The sequence below is a fragment of the Nicotiana sylvestris genome, chromosome 2 (assembly GCF_000393655.2).
Source record: "Nicotiana sylvestris chromosome 2, ASM39365v2, whole genome shotgun sequence".
Taxonomy (NCBI): Eukaryota; Viridiplantae; Streptophyta; class Magnoliopsida; order Solanales; family Solanaceae; genus Nicotiana; species Nicotiana sylvestris.
In genome coordinates, this window is record NC_091058.1 from 83,783,260 (window position 1) to 83,802,858 (window position 19,599).

The window sequence follows — 19,599 nt, forward strand, 5'->3', positions numbered from 1 at the left end:
CCCTCCAAAACTATCTACATCCTTGTACATGCAACCTTTCAACCCCACACAGTGCCTCGCCTCTAACATGCTAACTCGCAACACTATGAAAATCTCATAGTCAAGTCTGAACTATAAGCAAATTGAACACCTCATCACCCGAGAATCTTTCATTTAACTCAATCTAGGATAACACCACCACACGCAATATAGCTTCTATACTTGTAGAAAACATCAACTCCAACCATGTTCATATATCTGGTTTCTGCTTAATAGTTCTGTTGGTTAATTTCTATTAATTTATTCAGTAAGTGTTAGACTTACCTAGTCGTAGAGACTAGGTGCCATTACCACATCCTACGGAAGGAAACTGGGGTCGTGACACTACGCAGATTTAGGAAGCCATTTTAAAGGGGCTGAAACAAGGGGTTTAGAGAGAGAAAAAGTTTGTTCTTCAACTTGGAATTGATTTCAAGAGAGAAGGAGGAGCTCTTACACCATGGATACACTTCAAGGTAAGTTATTTTAGTACAAGGATGATTATATTACATCATTTAGTGTAGTAAGTGCAAAGTAGTAGTAAGTGCGGTACTGTTTTGCAAAAATAAAGGTACGCAATCTCTTATTTATTATATCTGTAAAACATTTGTCAATGCCGATACGAGGTACCCACACCTTGAGAAATTGGCTCTGGCCCTGGTTGTAGCTTCATGAAAGCTTAGACCCAATTTCCAGTGCCACCATATCTCGGGCATCACCATTTTTCCTTTAAGAAGCATTTTACATAAACCCGAGCTATCGTGGAGGCTGGCCAAGTGGGTCATCGAGTTAAGTGAGCACGACATCAGATATCAACCTCAGACAACAATAAAGTCGCAATTTTTTGTCGACTTTGTCGCAGAATTTAGCATAAAGTAATGCTTGAGGGCGAGAAGGAAGCCTCTCAAGCTTCTCTTAAAACATAAGACCTGTGGGTCCTATACACCAATGGCGCATCCAATGATTCTAGGTTCAGACTGGGACTCGTGCTCGAGGTCCCATGGATGAAGCAATTAAGGTACCCGAATATGACTAACAATAAGGCCGAGTATGAGGCTGTAATTGCAGAGACTAGCACTCAAATATAGGGGTGGGCATAAAATTCGAAAAACCGAATTCCGAATCGAACCGAATTAATTTGGTATTTCGGTTTCGGTTTTTTTCGGTATTTCGGTACAAATATTTCGGTATTTCGATAATTCGGTTCGGTATACGGTATTGTATTTTTTATATTTCCGTATTTCGGTATACCGAAATACCGAAATAGTGCAATGTGTATTCTGCATTTTTTCACGTCATCGTTTTTTCCCTCATCTCTCTGGCTAGGGAGATCACAAAAGAACAAACACAGAATATTCAATCCAAAAAAATGGCTATATCATCATCTTCATCGTCCATGCAAGATATCTTGAAGCAATGCAAATACCCATTCATCCTCTCTTTTTTCCTTTTGCTAATCTTCGTTATTTTCCTCCTTATTTCAAACTCCCAGAAATCTCCCATATTCGTTGCCATCGACTTTGCTCAACATACCTCTCGATCCAAATCATCAATCCCTGCTGATAATCCGGACTTGAATCCTAACACTATTTCAAACAAAACGTCCCGCTGGGTAATAATATTACGATCAACCCTGAGTCTAAAGTCCCGCTAGATAATAATTATACGGTCAATACTGATTCTGATACATTAATCAACAATGAACTGGAAACGTTCTCTTATGATTGCAATCTGTTGATGCGATTCCTGGAATTCTCCTACTGAGATGTTTATGTAGTAATGAGTAGGAAAACGATGAAATTGTATCTAAATGATCCTCTATTATGTTTCAGCTGGGAGCTCTATACAGCGAAGATTTGGTTTAAACCGAAACCATACCGAAACCGTACCGAACCAAAATAAGAAATACCAAACCGTACCAAAATATTTTGGTACGGTATTTGGTATACACAATTGATAAACCGAATATCAAAATACCGAACCGAAATTTTTAAATACCGAACCAAAATACCGAATTCCCACCCCTACTCAAATATGGGGCAAAGCGGCTTAAACTTCGTTGTAATTCCCAGCTTGTAGTCAACCAAGTTAGAGGGACTTTCCAAATCAAAGAACAAAGGTTTCAAGAATATCAAAACGAGATCTGCAAATTGCTTCCCAATTTCGACAAATTCCAGCTTGACTTAATCCCACGAACTCAAAACATCGAAGCAGACAGCCTCAACAAATTGGCCGCCGCCACCAAAAGCATAACGACCGTGTAGTCCAGCTCCTCAACTCTTCATTAGACCAATTTGAAGTAAAATATGTAAATTTAAAGTGGGACTGGCACAATGGTATTATTACTTATTTGTAGGACGATATCCTCCCAAATGACAAAAAGGAGGCTAAAAAGCTAAGAACGCAAGCCGCTAGATACATCCTCATTCACAACGAATCATACAAAATAACGTACGGTGGTCCCTTGGCAAAATGCTTAGAAACAAGCCAAACCCAACGCGTACTCGAGGAAGCTCTTTGCGGCACTCATTTCGGTGATCGAGCACTCGTCAGGTGTCTTATACGGGCTGGGTGCTATTTGCTTACCATGAAGAAAGATGCTTCAGAATTCGTGAAGAGGTGCAAATAGTTTCTTAAGTACGCCCCAATAATCCACCAAGCAGGCGAACTCCTCCATTCGGTCACCATTCCATGGCCATTTATTAAGTAGGGAATTGATATAGTGGGTCCACTTCTGTCGTGATGAGGTAATGGAAGATTTCTTTTAGTTTTAACTGATTATTTCTCTAAATTGGCGGAAGTAGAGGCTTTGTCTAGAGTTCGTGAGCAAGAGGTAATCACTTTCATATGGAAACAATCATCTACCGATTCGGCCTACCTAAAGAAACAAGTTGTAACAACGGACCCCAGTTCACGGGAAGAAGAACCCTGAGTTCTTCAAAAAATGGCATATCAAAAGAATACTTTAGACTCCTTACCACCTAGCTGGCAACGGACAAGCGGAATCCTCCAATAAGTCAGTACTAAACATCATGAAGAAGAAACTTGAAGAGTCAAAGGGACTGTGGCCGGAAATACTCCCAGAAGTATTATGGGCACACAAAACTACCCCGAAGACGAGCACAAGAGAGAGCCCTTACTCCCTCGTCTACGGAATAGAAGTAGTTATACCAGTCAAAGTTAGAGAACGCAGCCTGAGGTACTCCTATGAAAGCTACACCAGCAATGACGGGAATAGAAGATAAGATCTCGACGAGGTCGAAGAGCGATGAGACATGGCATACGTCACTTAGAAACAACAACCAGAATGCTATTACAATAAAAAGGCAAAGATTTGGTTGCTCAAGATCGGAGACTATGTACTTAAAGCCAAAACCTAAGCAAACAGGGATCCATGAGAAGGCAAGTTGGGAACAAACTGGGACATACCGTACATAAATATAGGCAAAGCAGACAAGGGCTAGTTCCAATTGGAAACTATGGAAGGGAAGCTCTTACCAACAATTGGAATATCAGCCATCTCAAGTACTTGAACTTCTAAAAAATAAGAAATGCCCCATAAGTCGTACTCTTTTTTCCTCACTTGAGTTTTTGTCCCAATAGGGTTACCTCAAGGAGGTTTTTAACGAGGTAATGAATGGGACAATTCAAGTTGGAATACACAAGAGGACTTATTGTTTCGTTGCCCGACTCCTCCAGAATCTCCAAGTCAAAAAATAAAGGGACTAGATATTCTGGGACTGGGACTGGAATGCCAACCAACATCTAAAACTTATAATTTCTCAAAAAATTGCCTAAGGATGAAAAATGATGTAATTGAAACAAAAAAGTTAAAATGATAAAGATGCACGTTTGTCAGAACTACTCTCTAAAATGGTATATTCGAGTAGCTCAAACAACACTTATCGGCCCCTGGCCTCGATCTAACTTGAAGGTTCGAGGGATCCTTCGGGGTCTTATGGCCTCGGGTTTTGTAATGAATGGTGATTGACGACAGTCCCCGGGTCATCGAGGGTATCCTGGATCGGGAGACTATACTTGTAAACTTGGTATTGCCTCATTGAGGGCTTACGATTTCGGAGATTCCAACCCTAAGGTCGTGCGATTTTTGAGATTTTGATGCCAGTCTCCGAGTATTTGGGACACTTTTGGCCTTGGAGACGTTTCGTGATTTTCATGTTGCCTCGCTGAGGTCTTATGAGATTGGAGTCCCGACCCGGAGGTCGTTCAAGTGTTGAATTGTTGACGCTAGTCCCCGAGTGCTCGGGACATTTTTGTTAGAGGAAACATTTTCGCAAATATGTCGAGTTTCTTTTTGGAGCTTGAGATGGTTTGATAAAAGATATTCTTCGATTACTTGGTACAAGTATACATGTTTTCACTGTTGGGGGCCCGGCTATACGGGCACGGTTCGTTCGACTGTTTGGCCCAGTACATTATTTTCCTATTGGGACCCCATTTGGCGTTTCTTGGCTTTTCCGAGTGGGTGGCCTTCCGGGGGGATGCCCCCCAGTGTTCGAGGTTGATTGCAAAAGAAAACTTGAATACTCGTTGAGTCTTCCTTAGGTAGCATGTGGATGTTGCCTCATTAAAAACCTTGCTGGTAAAACCCTTTTCGGGATAAAACTCGGCCGAAGGAAAAGAGTGCAACCGATGCTTTAAAACCTTAAGGTCTTCGGATCGGGTTAGCGCTTCGACTGCTTCGGTCGGGCGCCTACATAAGGGTTAGTGTGAAATATAAAATGAAAAGGGAGATGGTTATACCTCGGTGTACCGCCATAAGTACACCGGAAGGGTTATGGCAGGCCATGCTATGAGACCGCACCTGCGATGAAAATTTCTGCGGGTGCTGAGCCGCAGAAGCGGTAGGTGGATCGCAGGTGCGAGAAGCGAGCTGGGCAGTGTGTTCTTTTAAAAGCGAGGGTTTAGCTCATTTTTACCATTTTTCCTCCATGGGAGCTGATTTGGAGCAACTTGGGAGTGCCATTTTCACCACCAAGCTTGAGGTAAGTGGTTTATGCTAGTTTTGAGTTAAATACATTGATTATGTATAGATTTTAGCATGAAAATTGGTAGAACTAGGGGTTTGAGGGAAAACCTAGAAAATTGGAATTTTCGGAGTTTGACCACGATTTTGGGCATGAAATGGAGAGTAAATTATATATTTGAGTTCGTGAGGTTATGGGCAAACTTTATCTTCAAAATTTTTTGAATCTGAGCAGGTGGGTTTGAGGGAGTTTTTGTCAACTTTTCGATCGGGGTTAGAAATTGTTATAAATTGGATTATTGTGAGTAATCGAGCATGTATTAATGGGTTTACATAATCATTGGCTAGTTTTGGGACATTGTGCATCAATTGAGTCTTCGGAAGAGCGTGGAATGCCGGTTATGGAACTTCGGAGCGAGGTGAGTCTCCTTCCTAATCTTATAAGAGGGAATTGTCCCCATAGGTGAGTTAATTGGTTATGTGCTCCTATTTGTGGGGGCTACGCACGTACGAGGTGACGAGAGTCCGTGCGTAGCTACTATTATGCTTAAGTCCGGGTAGTCTAGGGTCCAAAAGAATGCTTTACCTGTAATATTTGCAACCTTGTTGTCAATTTAAGAATGCTTAAACACATATCAAATGTATAAATAAATTTCTAAAAGGCTAGACATCATTTCTTCACTTTTAAAAGAGAAACTTGCATTTTCCTGAATAGTTGCTCCCTGATGAATTCTTGATTGACTGCTTGAATGTGTTTATTTATTTTGGGACGGGCCGAACGCCTCAGTAGATTAAATAGATGCATATATGGTTCGCGTCATTCGACCCTCTGGCAGTGCACAGCTAAATATTATTGGATCAGGTCGTACGTCCTCGGCATGATTTGCGCTTGCTTGTAATGTTTGCCTTAGAAACTATAAATGTTGATATTTGTTCTCCCAAGCCTGAGATAAGTGTACAAATAATAAAAAGGAAATTTGGAAATTTCCTATAAAAGAAAGAATTGTTTAATTGCTTTATTCTATTGAGTTACAATCATGTTTATAAAAATCCTTGATTTATTATATTATTGGTGTATCATTATTGGACAAAGAGATTGATGATGTAAGGAGCGACCGCTTTTGCGGAGCCGGGACCGCTTCTGCGGTCTCGCTTCTGTGGAAGTTGCGTCGCACCTGCGCCCCTAGCCAAGCCCAACCATTTTCGCTTTTGTGATACCAAGGCCGCTTTTGCGGCTCCGCACATGCGGCCAAAACCTCGCAGGTGCGGTTACTCCAGATACCATCTGCTTCAATTCTTCTTCAAATTCCAAATTTGATCTGTTAACCATCTGGAATCCACCCGAGGCCTACAGGACCCTAACCAGTCCCAAAACATAATGCGGACCTATTTGATGCCTCAAATCACATCAAACAATGTCGAAATCACGAATCACACTCCAATTCGAGCTTAAAATAGTTTAGAATTTCAAACTTCTACTTTTGATGTCTAAACCTATCAAATCACGTCCAATTGACCTCAAATATTGCACACAAGTCATATTTGACATTACGGAACTACTCCAACTTCCGGAATCGGAATCCAACCCCGATATCAAAAAGTTCACTTCCGATAAAACTTCTCAAAACCTCCAAATTTCTATCTTTATCCAAATGACTCCAAAATGACCTACGGACCTCTAAATTCACTTTCGATCGGGCTCCCAATACTAGAATCACCATACGGAACTATTCCCAGACTCGGAATCCCAAACGGACATCGATAGCATTGAAATGCACTTCAACCCAAATTTATGGAATTCTTCCAAAAATGCTAACATCCACAATAGGTGCCAAAACGCTCTCAGGTCACCCAAAACACGATCCGGGCATACGCCCATCCGAAATCATCATACGAACCTGATAGAACCTTCAAAATCCCGATTTTGAGGTCGTTTACTCAAAAATCCAATCTTAGCCTATTCTTTCAACTTAAAGCTTCTGGAATGAGGATTGTTTTCCAAAAAATTCCAAACTTCCCGAAATTCAATTCCGACCATGCATACCAGTCATAATACCTTAAGTGAAGTTGCCCATGGCCTTAAACTGCCGAACGACGTGCTAGAGCTCAATACGACTGGTCGGGTCGTTATATTCTCTCCCACTTAAACATATGTTCGTCCTCATTCAAAAGTGCTAAGAACTGCGCTGGAGTTGTCCGAAATCACTGTTTAGCACCTTGTGCACCTACCCGTGCATCTACAACCCAGTTGAGCACATCAGTTCGATCAATTCTAAAAATATTCCCTTTTATTCAAGCAAATACGCTTAGAGCCCCATTCCAACATTCGAAATTCTCCGTCAGGCCTGTTCTAATGTATGAAAACCGTATCAATCACTACACGAGCTACCAGAGCATGACTGCATACCTTTGCTGAATTCTCACCATACACCACATCAATCATAGGACCATAATAACATTCTCTGATTATAATAACCAACATTCCCTAAATCTGATTCTCACAACACACCTCATGATATATATAAGTCTTGTTCCAACTCTCGCAATACCGCCACGACAGAAGAGACGTGTAGAAATTTATATCCCACTACTAAGTCAACAAATCATTAAGTCTATTCTTCTGACAAGAACCATTACCTCATTCTGAACCAAATAATGATCTTTGCTATTTAATATACTTCATATAATCAGACTGCACTGATCCTAGATCCAATAATCTTGTCTTACCTAGTACGAACTGCTCAGGAAATAAGCCACCCCGGCCATGATCAAAAGTCCTATATGATGTCGTAATGTGCCAATAGGCTGCAAGCTCGAACATGATACATAAGAAAAACAAACTCAAGAAGGGACTACTCAACTCACGTGACTAATATGAACTTTTCTCAGAAAATGGGAAACAAAAACACATAAAAACAGGTATAGAAAACTATACTCAACATCACACTGTTGTGGCGTGCAACTCGATCCAAACAACATACCCATTGCAATATGCCACACGATCCACACATAAATTCACATAATGAGATGTACATCGAGCTAAATTGCTCATTACAATAAAATACCGAATATCGGTCACAAACACGCTAAGTGCATAATACCATCCCTGGGGAGAAATATAGCGCCATAAGCTAACAAACTCAAGCACAACTGAGGTGCTATTTATGTTCTGAAACTAAAGAGCCATCCTGCTCATCCGAGTTATCCAAAAATAAGCAAAATTTAAAGTTGTTTTATCAGTAGCGGCAGGAACTTATGGTTGAGCCAAGACGGCAGCCGGAGTTTCTGATCGTTGATCACGGGCACCAAAAACTTCAACAGTTTGCGCGGCCTCTACGGGAGGATCCACAACAACACCTTCTCCGGAGCTCGTCGTAGGAGAGTCGTCCAGGTGAATCACTTTTGGGGGAGTCATCTCAAACTCTACTCTCCGTCTCTTTGACGACCCCTCTTCTTCTCCAATCGATGGTGACTCGTTCGTAGGATGGATGATACTAGTCGAGACCTCATCTTGAAAAGCTATCCTCGCTAAAGTAACTAAGGCCGCAGATTCAACCAAAGCAGCCCTCGACGAGGGTCATACAGTGGGTACGGCGGCAAGGCGAGCGGATGCGGTCGGCTGGCGAAAAGCTAGTTGAGGGGCCCTTGCTCTCCGCACCCTCCCTGGCAATGACGAATGATGTAATAGAGGCTAAACAATAAAAGAAAAAGAGAACTGTAGATGAAGGCGTCATCTCACCTGTAACAGGCCTGCGCCCGAACTTCTCTTGAAAGGTCGACCATGTGTGAACTCATGTGAGAACAAGGGAAATCATATTAGAATCCGATTCAAGTTAGAAGTAGCAGAAGCTAGCCTTAAGAATGCGGGTCGACAAAGGTCCAAGATAACAAAAAAGAAGTCTCAATCAAGAATAAAAGAAAAAAGAAGTAAATCCAAAGTGCAGAAGCAGAGAAAAAATGTGGACTGCTCAAGACATAATTGAAGTCACAGGCTCTGCATGTCCCATCTTGATCTGAAAAAGCTGAAGAAGATTGAACCAACACCTGCAGCTAACAAGCATCAAGATTCATATCAGAGTCCGTATGAAGAACCAACCAAGACTCAAGATCAAGCTTCAGAAGACTCATAGATAGGAATCTTGTAACTCGTAGCTGATAGGCTTGGTTAGTCTTGTTCATTTTTTATTTTTGATGTAATAACGGGATTGCGGACCGAAACCTCGACGGCACCTCGACCGGCTCTTCACCTCGGTATATTCCATCATCTCACTCACCTATGAACTACACGTGGCCTGATTCCTTTATAGCCAAGGATATGTAGGCAGCTTAGATACCAGGGCTCGGTCACATTCCCCTTTTCCCTTAGTTGTGGTCTCCTTAAATAAGGGTCGGGTCAAAAAACATGTCTCGTCGTTCTTTGTCCGAAAACTCTTCGCGTTTCCAGTCAAAGAGGGGCAGCTGTAGACATGTGATTTTTGACCCTCCCAAGATTTTTCATATTTTAGCACGTAAATATTTAATTTAGGCATAATATAGCTATTTCAACTCATTTTTACTTTTTTTACTTTATTTTATTACATGAAAACAAAAATTACAAAAAATAGTTTCATTAATATTTTGTAGTCATTTTTAACCTTGAAAAATACCAAAAATAATTTTGTTTAATGGTCAGTCTTATTTTAATAGTTATTTTACTTAAGTAGGATTAATTAATAAATGAGGTCATATTTTAGCCACGTTCGCGGAAAAAGAATAAAACTTGGGCTCGAGCAACCCATTTTTTAAGCCTAATTTTGGACCTACCCATAATTCCCAAACCCATAATTCCTAGGCCCCAAACACCTAACCTAATCCCTACCCCTATATAATAGTACCTAATCTCTAAATTGAGAGAGACCCTAGACACTGATCCGTCGCTTCTCTAAAAAGATCAAAGAAAAAAAGCCAAAAAATTACAGAGACAAAAAGGCTGACCTAGAGCTAACACTAAGAAAGAACGAACCAAAAGAAAAATCAAAAGAACATCATTCTCATTTGGAGACGTTATTGATTTGTAAAGAAACACACAAAAAGGAGCTGAAAAACGGAAATCGAAAATGAAACAGAGGCAAGAATAAGAGGACCTTCTTCACGTTTTTTCCACTCAATTTCACCCTCATTTTCTTCCATACAAAATCACACAAACACCATAAAAAGCTGCTAGTCATTTTCTCACAGAGAACCTCCCAAAATGTCATTTAGATCTATAACCAAAAATCACTCAAAAACTCATGAATTAAGTTTCATCCTTTAGCCGTGAAAATGTTCCTTAAATCTAGCGTTTAACATCTTTCTTACTTCATGAAACTACCACTAAAATGCTACCAGAACTATCACTAGAGTGAAGGGTGACGAAAAGCAATCGAGTTCCAGTGGGCGGGTTTTGAATTTTAGCGCGACGAGTGGACTTCGCTGGAACTCTAGCTGATGGTTCGAGGTTTTCGCGATTCGAAGGCCCTGTTGAAAGTTGACTGATCATTGTGTTGCTGTAATTTAAAATTCACAATCATCTATACAATTGTTTTAAAGTGATAATACTATCCAAAAAGAAGTGGATGGCTCTTTAGATAAGTGATAAAACAATTTTGCTTATTGCAAAAGTTTATGATTGAAATTAAATTACTTGCAGTTGGTAGATTCTGCAATGACTATATAATACTATCCAAAAAGCAGGGAAAATATAAAGTTCATATTAAAATTAAAGTTAAAATTAAATTTAATCTTTTAACCAATTTCTAAAGATATCATGTTTTAGTTTCCATGTGTATCTATCATCAGTTCTCATTTTAATAGGAACTTTTTAAAATTAAGTCCAAATTCATAAAATAAATATTTAAAATAAATTTTAGAATTTTTGAAATATTTTTAAGAGATATATTTTACAAAATACTCGGTTCATTTTTCATTGCCTTTTCTAGACCAAATGCTAGATAGACTTGCTGGGCATTCCTACTATTGCTTTTTGGATGGGTACTCAGGCTACAACCAGATTATGATTGCACCAAAGGACCAGGAGAAAACCACCTTCACATATCCGTATGGCACCTTTACATTTTCACGGATGCCATTTGGTTTGTCCAATGCACCGGCTACCTTTCAGCGGTGTATGATGGCTATATTTACGGACATGGTGGAAGATTTTTTGGAAGTGTTCATAGATGATTTTAGTGTTTTGGGTGACTCTTTTGAAAAATATTTGGGTAATCTTAACAAAGTGTTGGCTCGATGTGAAGAGACAAATCTAGTGCTTAATTGGGAAAAGTGCCACTTTATGGTTGATGAGGGCATTGTTCTCGGCCATAAGATCTCAAAGAACGGTATCAAAGTGGACAAAGCGAAGATTGAAGTGATTTCAAAACTCCATCCTCCTACTTCCGTTAAAGGAGTGAGGAGCTTTCTTGGGCATGCTGGGTTCTACCAAAGGTTCATCAAGGACTTCTCCAAGGTGGTGAATCCTTTATGCAAATTATTGGAAAAGAATACAAAGTTTTTGTTTAATGATGAGTGCATGACAACTTTTGAGCTTCTCAAGTATAGATTGACTACCACTCCCATCATCACCGCACCTAATTGGATATTGCCATTTGAGCTCATGTGTGATGCTAGTGATGTTGCGGTAGGAGCGGTCTTGGGGCAAAGGGTGAAAAAGATATTTCATCCGGTGTACTATGCAAGCAAAACTATGAATGATACCCAGGTTAATTATACAGTGACGAAGAAAGAGTTGTTAGTAATTGTGTTTGCAATGGAAAAGTTTAGGCCTTATCTCATGGGTGCCAAAGTGATTATTCATACTAATCACGCGACACTCCGTTACTTGATGACCAAAAAGGACTCTAAAGCTAGATTGATGAGATGGGTTTTGTTGCTTCAAGAATTTGACCTAGAGATTGTTGATTGGAAAGGAAGTGAAAATCAAGTAGCGGACCACTTGTCCCACTTGGAAGAGGAGGGGAGACCCAAAGATGGTCTCGAAATTAATGATGCATTCCCTGATGAATAACTCCTCTTAGTGTCTTTGAATAGTATGCCTTGGTTCACCGATGTGGCCAATTTTCTTGTGATCGCCATTGTTCCGAGTGAGCTCTCTTCTAACCAAAGGAATAAGCTTAAACGGGATGCTTGGATTATTACTGGGATGAGCTTTTTCAAGATTTGTAATGATGGTGTGATCCGGAGATGTGTTCTGGAAGAGGAGCAAATGAGTATTTTTTATGCTTGCCATTTCTCTCCCTACGTGGTCATCATGGTGGGGCGGGAACTGCTTCAAAGGTTCTTAGCTGTAGTTTTTATTAGCCTAATCTGTATAAAGATGCTGGTGAGCTTGTCAAGAGATGTGATGAGTGTCAGAGAGCGGGTGGAATTTCCAAGAAGGATGAAATGCCTCTCACAACTATTCTTGAGGTTGTCATTTTTGACGTGTGGGGCATAGACTTCATGGGGCCTTTTGTGAGTTCATGTGGAAACACTTATATTTTGGTGGCTATTGATTATGTTTCCAAATGGGTTGAGTCCGTGTCTTTGCCCAACAACGAAGCCCGGAGTGTGGTGGTGTTTCTTAAGAAGAATATCTTTACACGGTTTGGCACTCCTCGGGCAATCATCAGTGATGGGGGTTCTCATTTCTGCAATAGTGCATTTGACACTGCTTGCAAAGTATGGTGTCAATCACAAGGTATCAATCCCTTATCATCCTCAGGCTAGTGGACAAGTTGAGGTCTCTAACAGGGAGATAAAGAGTATATTGTCAAATATTGTCAATGCAAATAGGACTGATTGGTCAAGGAAATTGGATGATGCTTTGTGGGCTTATAGGACTGCTTATAAGACTCCAATTGGTATGTCTCCATACCGATTGGTATTTGGGAAAGCATGCTATCTTCTGGTTGAGTTAGAGCACAAGGTAATGTGGGCGCTGAAGAAGTTAAATCTTAAGTGGGATGTTGCAACAAATCTCCGGGAATGAACTTGATGAGTTTAGGTTTTGTGCCTATTGCAGCTCGTCCTTGTATAAGGACAAGATGGAGTACTTACATGATAAATATGCCCGGAGCAAGGAATTCAAGGAGGATGACTTGGTTCTCTTATTCAACTCTCGATTACGAGTTTCCGAGAAAGCTCAAGTCAAAATAGAGTGACCCTTTTGAAGTGGTACATGTAACTATATTTGGTGCTCTTGATTTGAAGAATAAAAATGGTGAATTTTTAGAGTTAATGTGCACCGAGTCAAACAGTGGGAAAATTTGATGACAGTCATGTGGTGGCCTTGATCAACTTCAAATGATGATGGTAACATGTGTCGTGCCGCGACGTTAAATAAGGCACTTCTTGGGAGGCAATCCATGTGTTTTTTCTTCCTTTTGATTTTCATCTTAGTGTAGGATTTGTTTTAGACTAACTGGTTGTGAGATTTATGTAGGAAAATTTGATGGAGTGCAGGACTAATACTAGAAAATTTGGCTAAGTATGCTATTAGACCGTTGACCGTGCTCAAAATTCTGTGATCAGCTGAAGGTTTTTCGTGGGGGCAGGATTATGTAGCGGACGCGAACTTGAAAATTCCAAAATGTGACCTCTCTGAAGTTTCAACCACATCTGCAGTGGAATTTTCGCGGTCAGAGGACCTTGTTCCGCGGCCGCGGCCCCTTTTTTGCTCTCAGTGGTAGTGTTGATCTTGCAACTCTTTAAAACAGCAAAAATCGCGATCGCGCCAGGTAGGTTGGTGTGGGCCCTCAAGGTTTTAGTATAAATAGAGGGCCCCTGCTTTTACCTTTTTTGCACCTTTCACTCTTAAACGAAATAGCCTACTGTTCATCAGCCCCAAATCTGATCCCAATAGCATAGCACTAATCAGAAGTTAATTTCCAACACACCTCAAATAACTGGTATGTTCAAATCATAGAATCGTTTTTGTATTTTTGGCTTTTCTTTTCTCTTAGTTGTAACTTTTTTTTAATTAGGGTTTGATTAATCACCATAATATAGGCATTGAAGTTAAAAATTCATGTGGGTACTTGTTGTGTATGCCTAATGAGGGGTAGGGTTATTCATTTCATCACCTAATTGCTTAATTTGTATGCTAAGTGAAAACCCTAGAGTGCCCGTTCATTTTGAATTCCGCGGCCGCGGCCATAATTTTGCGGTCAACGTTCATCTAAAATCCTGAGTAAAAATGGTTTGTCTTCCATGGTCAACGGTGAAAATTCCGCTGTCAGCGGCCTGCTTTACGTGGCCAAGCTTCTTTTTTCGCAGACCGCAGATGTTAAGTTTAGAGAATTGCCAAGTTGGGTTCGCGACCACATTCGTTTTTCCACAAACAGCGGTGCAGTTTTCGCGGTCGCGCCCAAAATTTCGCTCTCAGTGGTACCTCAGATTCAGAGATTGAGTAGTCTGATTCTCAACATTTTGCGGATGGGGTGCTTTTTTCGCGGTTGCCTTTACGCGGCCAAGCCTCTTTTTCCGCGGTCAGGAGATCCTGATTCTAAGAGGCAGTATATGCATGTCCTCTGCTATTGCTTTATTTCCATGTGCAATGTTTTAGCTTCAACTGCAATGCTTAACCATATGATTGATACATTGTTCTGACTTTGTTTCATGGCTTATTCTCTGCAGACAATAGTCCGATCTAGAGGTGCCGGTGATACATAAAAAGGGAGAGTTGAATCCTCCTGAGGTAGGGGAAGAGGAGGACAAGGAAGGACCAAATTACCACTAGCGGTCCAGATACCTATAGGAAAGCTGTAGAAAACCATCAAAGTTGCGGATAGAGTCTCATCCCATTTTGAGGGTAGTGAATATGTCCCTTCCCGGGAAGCTTCGGAAGGAGACTCAGTGCCAACCCATATTCCTGCAGACTTCCAAGGGAAATTCCAATTGAAAGACGAGCCTACACCCCCTACTTCTCCTGCTTCTTCTGAGTCGTCTAATGGCTCAGAGGAAAGTAGTGAGTCTTCAGCATCAGCCTCTCCTCCAGCTATACCTTTGGCCTCACCAGCAAACACTATTGATGTAGATGCTGAGATCCCTGATGACGGGAGGGGTGGTGACACCCAGACAGGAGGATTGGCAAGATCAAGGAACCCCGTGGTATGGCAAGAACATTTTGTTAGTGAGAAAGCCTACCGTAAGTTTCAGGAGTGGTGGCCTCAAAGGTCACTTACACATGAAAGGGTTTTATTGAGCGAGAACTGCTACCTCACAACCCGAATGTCAAGAGGCACTTCAATGAGAGAGTGGGGTGGAAGTTCTTCACCAGCAACTTACCAGATGCTAATGAACACTTGGTCAAGGAATTTTACACTAATGTTGCCCACATAAAAAAGGGCACATTTTTTACCAAAGTTCGGAACAAGAAGATTAAGTTTGATGGAAAGAACTTAAATGATTATGCTGGATTCAATGATGAGGATGAGTCCCTGTATCTGGGAAAGGTGGCCATGGATGAGTTAGCCCGCCCGTGGCTTGCATCAATGATTGCTCTTCCGGGGACTACTCTAGTTTGGCTGACACCTGGGGTCCCGATATATAGGAACACTTTGAGCTTCGAGGTGAAGGGCTGGGAAACTTTTGTCTGTAGCCGGTTAGACCCCACTACGCATGATAGTGATATGCCGGTATCTCGAGCTATTATTATGGGGGATATCATGGAAGGGTACCCGATCAATGTCAGGAATATTATGGCCAGGGTGATCACCAGAGTGGTTGGATAAGATGATAGCTCATACCCTTTCCTGAACTTCCTTATGATGTACCTAGAGGATCAAGAAGTGGAAGGAAGAGACTTTGATACTAAGGTGAAACCAAAGAGGCCATTCTCCTAGTACAGCCTTCAGGGTTCGGACAACCCCAAGCCCAAGGGCAAAGCCTCCACTTCCACTGGCCAGTCTAAAGAGCCAGGGGTGGTGGCTACTGGTTCCGAGCCTTTCACTGCCCTGCCACATCCTCCCTTCGGACCATCTACTTCTATGCCTTATTCGGTGCCTTCTTCATCAGCATACCCTCTAACTACACTGAGGGTTAATCAGACTCTCTCTCCAGCATCAACAATTGGATGCAGGCAGCTACATTAAAGTTGTTTGTCCTATCCAGCACAGTGGCAGCTCAGTCAGCTCCGGCACAGCCTCAGGTTCCTGCTTCAGTGGAGGAATCACTAAAGAAGCTTTTGGAGAACCAGAAGAAGCTCTTGGACAACCTGAAGTTGATCATGGACACTTTGGAAACATGGGGAAAGCAATCATGGACCTGAGCAAACACACGAAGAAAATGAAGAAGACTCGGGCCTCGAAGAAGTCAGTAAAGATGCTGAGGAATGTGGTTGAAAAGATTAGATCAGTTGGAGACATCCCATTGGACCTACTATTGGAGGAGCCAGTTCCAGTAGCTTAGGTAGCACAGGAACCAGAGCACAAGGCTAATAGAGAGCCCATGAGGAGAGGGGTGATCCCCCAGACTGAGGATTTGGAGATTGAGCTGGAGGACCCAGAGGGAGGTGTCTCAGGCCAGCCACAGGACCCAGCTAGTGATCCCATGTAGGCAGAGGCATCATAGGGAGTTTCTATTTACTCTCTACCTTTCCCCTATTCTATTTTTGTTGATAGCATTGAGGACAATGCTACTTTTTATTTGGGGGGGGGGTAGCCCTATTTTGATGTTGATGATGATTCGGACATTGGTTTGTAATAACTTTGATACTATTTCTTTTCTTTATTTTTTTTACTTATCGTACTTTATTTTTGTACTTTTGGTATGTATATAAAGTTACCTTTCCATGTATATATTTATTCCCCTTTTATGTATATTCGTCTCAATCCCCTATTGTACATATTCAGTTTACTCTCCGTATTTTACTTTATAACTTCTTTTTCAATTTTCTTTAATAGCATAGCTTCTTATTTCAGATAGTAGTTTCTTTTTTTCAATTTGTAGCTTCTTACTTTTACAAGTTTTCGTGATCAATAAGCCTTTGGTTTTCTTAATGCCATGGTTCTTTCCAAAGGTGGAATTTGTGTGAACCGGGTGGCTCTTCCCGATGATGGATGACATGAAAACCTTTTTAAGGGTTTGAGTCTGTTTTCTTTAAGTTTTTGTGTAAATAGTAGTAATGAATAAAAGTATCTCAGGCAAAGCTTCACTTGGGCCTAGCATATTTACCTTTGACCTTATGGTTAGAAACAAATTGATTTGCAAAGAATGGTGCTAGTTTTGACCTTTAGACTCTTGTGTTGGCTAAACAATCATCGAATGGTTCTCTGGAGCTATTTGTCTTGCTCAACCTTATCTAGGGTGGTTGTGGTCCCTCGACTCTATTCTCTTTAGCAATCTAACAGCTTGTGAGGTGGGGTATTGATTTACAAGTCCAAGTCCCGTGCCAATAAGTCTAGAACTTGCCCTGAATGTTTGTCTAGGCAAAATTCTAAGTGTAGCTCGACTTGAGAAATGAGTATAGGCTCTCCTTGATCCAAATTGAAACTTGAAAGCATCCATAGCCCACCAAATATGATATCCCTAGTCAACCTCATTGAGTCGAAGCCCTTGTTCTTTCAATAACCATGATACAAGCCTTTATCCGTTCTAAAATGACCATCTCTTGGCATCCGATCTTTCCTTAGCACAATTGGCAAAGCATAAGTTTGGGGGGAGGGGGAGAGACGAGGAATGCAAAAGTGATAAAAGGTACAAAATGAGGAAAAGTGAAGGCAAAAGAAAAAGAAAGCAAAGCCAAAAAGTCAAAAAGAAAGTGAATAATATAGAAAAATGAAGGGATTCAATAAAAGCATTGATGAAAGGCTTGGAATTATTAGAAAGGAGAAAAATGATTGTCATGAACAAGAAAGAGTAACAGTGTATCTCTCTAGTCCCCTAAGGAAGAAGGAAATGACTCAACGAGTCAAAAAAGTGTGAGTCGAAATGAGAAAATGAAGTGCTTAAGGAAAGATGAAACCTTCATAGACCGATATACCCTACCTTGAGCCAAAAGCCTTCATTACATTCCCGCAAAAACCCTCTATGATTTTGAGTTGAGTGAGCTTACATTAGTGGTGATTCACATAAGGGGCAAGCTTATGGTACTTAGAGCCGGATTTGTGATCTTCCTTTGAGAGAGATGAGTGTACTCTTCCACAATCCTTGTTCTAAGTGCTATAATCTGAAGTGAGATTTTCTTATGGAGAGTGAAGGAGAAAGAGTTTGGGTTCCACAACGACCTACGTAGTAGAACGAGCTTCCTTGATAAGTTAAGCCAACACTTGATGCTCTTGTGTCGCACTAGAGCCATGGTGCTAAAAAGTTTGTATGTTGTTTATAATACATTTGTGTTGAGGGTAATTGTTAGTCCCAATTGATGCTTGATAAAGTTACTTTAGAACAACTGAAATTTTCCTTTCTTTTTTCTTGAGGAGGTGGGAATTATTTTTTTTGCTTGAGGACAATCAAAATCTTAAGTTTGGGGGAGTTGATAACTATGGATTCTAGCCTATCTTATGCTCTCCTTTGCTTAGGTTTTGGATAAAAAATTTATAAAAGTATTCCTGAAAACTGAATTATTGTGCTTGTTTGCAGGGTTTGGTCAAAATGAGGCAAGAAAGCCATAACCAACTCATGAGGGAGTTAAATCTACACAAGTTCAAAGCTGAGATAAAAGCACTGACCGCAAAGGAAAAGAGCGGCAGCGGAAGGTCCACCGTTGAGGCAGCCACAATTACCCGGTCCGTGGAATTGAGATTCAGAGAAGGTGTTTTGGATGCAAACAGAGACCGCTAACAACGATGAAATAGCGCGGTAGCGAAATACCTGACGTGGCCGTATTGCAAATTCCGCTGAGAGCATCGATCGAGATTCAGAGACCCTGCAAAGTGAGCCTAACTGAGGAGTGCATTCCGCGTCCAAATTGCGCAGCCGTGGTTGATGCTAATGATGAGGTGACAACTTTTATGCTCCCAGCGAAATCAAGTCCAGACCAAGCACAAAAGAGAAGAAACGTGGTCTGTGTCTGCTTTTTTACGGTCGCGGAAGTCCAAGCGCTGACGCGCTCAATATTGCACTGACAGTGGAACCTCCGTAGGGGTATATTTGTCCAGTAATTTCAGCTGTGTATAAATAGATCTTTTTTACATTTTTAGGTCATCTTTTGTATTAGGAAGATCATGAACAGTCGTACTTTACCACTTTGAGTAATTTTAGAGTAGCTTTAGCTTATATTCTTAGATTTTATTCTTGTAATCAACTCTTATGGCTTATAATTCAGCTTCATCTTTGATTTCTACCTTGATTATGAGTAGTTAAACCCATTAGCTAGGGTTGTGACCCAACCCTACTGTGGGTATTTAATGGGTATTCAATTTTAGGGCTTAATTGTTTATGGGTTAGTGATATTTAGCTTGATTCATGCTTTAATTGTAGAATTGGTGGTTGCAAACACTAATTCGTGCCTTTATGACTTAGACTCTTCTTCTGAAAGAGGGACTAAGTCTAGAAAAATTAGGCTAATAAGGAATTGGGGTGCATTCAAGAGATTGATATCCCCAATTAAATGGTTAAACCTAGAGATAGTAATACCC

At 41.0% G+C, this 19,599-nt stretch overlaps 1 long non-coding RNA gene across 1 annotated transcript in view; it reads left to right on the plus strand.

Moving 5' to 3' along the window:
- Positions 1-19,302, plus strand: part of LOC104223710 (uncharacterized) — a 38,786-nt gene extending 19,484 nt beyond the window's left edge. The window contains exon 2 of the long non-coding RNA XR_011405379.1: positions 18,602-19,302. This is a non-coding gene — a long non-coding RNA (uncharacterized lncRNA). The remainder of the gene's footprint in view (positions 1-18,601) is intronic.
- The last annotated feature ends 297 nt before the right edge of the window (positions 19,303-19,599 follow it).